The following is a 2,297-nucleotide window of genomic DNA, read 5'->3' on the forward strand; positions in this document are numbered from 1 at the left end:
CCAAACCCTAACCATTACCAGAACATACCAAACCCTAACCATTACCATTACATATCAAACCCTAACCCTAACCATTACCAGTACATACCTAACCCTAACCATTACCAGTACATACCTAACCCTAACCATTACCAGTATATAGCTAACTCTAAACCTAATCATTACCAGTACATACCTAACCATAACCATTACCAGTACATACCAAACCCTAGCCATTACTAGTACATACCAAACCATAAACTTAACCATTACCTGTACATACCTAACCCATCCTCAATTCACACCTTCGTCCTAAACCTAACCCCTAACCCACCAACGGCACTTCTTTTGAAGCCCAAAGCCCGGGCCCCATAATGAACAGTTGGTCCTCACAATGTAGTAGTATAAGTTGGAAAAATGAGCCTTACAAAGTAACATTAACAAAGACATACACACATACGTGCACGCACACACAATGTGAACGAAAGCAGTTTAATTGAAAACTCTACCCAACACTTCAGCATGATTATTATGTAGCTAGAAAGTGAGGAAAGGTGGTGGTGGGGGGGGGTGTGGGGGGGGGTTGTTTGGAGAGAGAAATGTAGGAGCTTTGCTGCATGTCCTGAAAGGTCCCTGATGGATCTGTCAGGGTGCAGTTTCAGAAGCCAAACGTGGTCAAAGAAAAACTTCCAAAATGATTGATTGGATCGTTTAGAATTTTTCATCAGACCCATAAACGGCTGACAAAGACAATAATGATAATATTTTTAATGGGTTGTTTTGTCAAGAGTTTGATCTTGAAAGAATTACAAAGAGATTTTAAGTTTTAGATTTAGATTTACAAAAAACTGTTTTCCTCATTCGTAGCACTGATGCCGATTCTGTTCTGAGAAATGCAGGCTCGGTATAATGGGCTCATGACTGCATGGGTTCATTTGGGTTTTCAGTGGGAAAAGCGACACTCAGCCATTCTGCATTGTAAGGCCCGGCCCAGCCTGGGTTCCAGCCTGGGTTCCAGCCTGTGTTCCAGCCTGTGTTCCAGCCTGGGTTCCAGCCTGTGTTCCAGCCTGTGTTCCAGCCTGTGTTCCAGCCTGGGTTCCAGCCTGGGTTCCAGCCTGGGTTCCAGCCTGGGGTCTGAGTTCTTGCATTGGGCGGTACAGCCCACTTCCAGGTAGATTTTTGGGACCCAGAGACCCGGGGTTCCATCAAACTCAACTAGCGCTGAAGATTTGGCATCAGCAGATTGCAGGCCATTGATTGGTTCACTGCTCCAGTTGAACGTGCAGCTTCAAATAACTGTAAACAAGCTAGCATTAGCTAGCATTAGCTTACCTTCTTTTGTCATTTTACTCTCCTGCCTTCGGCATGGTACTGCTGGCCTTGTACACGCTCATGTATCTTTCTGCTTGGTTCTTCTACCAGCACACAGCCTTCTCTGGCTTTTTAAATTGTTTTTGATGACAGCAAGAATGAAATGAGCGCTATGTTTTTCATCATTGGGTGTTGTGAAAAATAACATCATCTGAGCCTCGAGCGTTCTTGATATGACAATCCTGCCCACATGCAAAAACAAACAAGGCTGTGCAGAGCTGGGGATGACCTGGGCAAAAATGCCATTCACAAGTGGGGTTTCTCTACCCCACTCCCTCTATAAACATACATGGGCACATGTTCGCAGATGAAATACATACAACAATACTACAAGAAGTGTGTATGTGTGAACAAGATTGGAGCAGACAGGTTCAGATAAATTAGCTAGACCAGTGGTCCCTAAAGTTGGTCAGGACCCCACAAAAAATTGTGAAACACCAATCGGGGGAGTTTGGGTAGTCCTTTAGAACACAAATTTACTTTAAAAGTGATTGCTAACACCATATGTGACCCTATCTGTTACAATGAGATATAAACTGAAGTCATAAATGGATTAATAACATATAGAAGGGTTGATGAGACTCTGTCAGATCACCTTTTGGTGATGTCTGTTTACTGTAAACAACAACAGTTGAGAGCCTCTAGCTTTTATTATGCGCCTCAAAAACAGTGAAGTCTGAGAACCACTGAGCAACAACCAGGTATAAAACCAGCAGCAAAACAGCCCAACAAACAGTGGCACTCATCCATCCATTCATCATCCATCCATCACCCATCCATCCATCTAGCCATCTATCCATCCATCCATCATCTATTCATTATATGTCCATCATTTGTCATCCATCCATCATACACCCATCCATCTATCCATCCATCCATCATCTGTCCATCATCTGTCCATCCATCCATCATCCATACATCCATCCATCAATACAGCTTTCCATCAA

The 2,297-nt window shown here is 43.4% G+C and overlaps 1 long non-coding RNA gene across 1 annotated transcript in view; it reads left to right on the forward strand.

Moving 5' to 3' along the window:
• The window catches only part of LOC119408547, a 4,369-nt gene that overhangs the window by 498 nt on the left and 1,574 nt on the right, over window positions 1-2,297 (forward strand). The gene's annotated exons all lie outside the window — the stretch shown is intronic.

The sequence above is a fragment of the Nematolebias whitei genome, chromosome 1, assembly GCF_014905685.2.
Source record: "Nematolebias whitei isolate Nwh7 chromosome 1, NemWhi1, whole genome shotgun sequence".
NCBI lineage: Eukaryota > Metazoa > Chordata > Actinopteri > Cyprinodontiformes > Rivulidae > Nematolebias > Nematolebias whitei.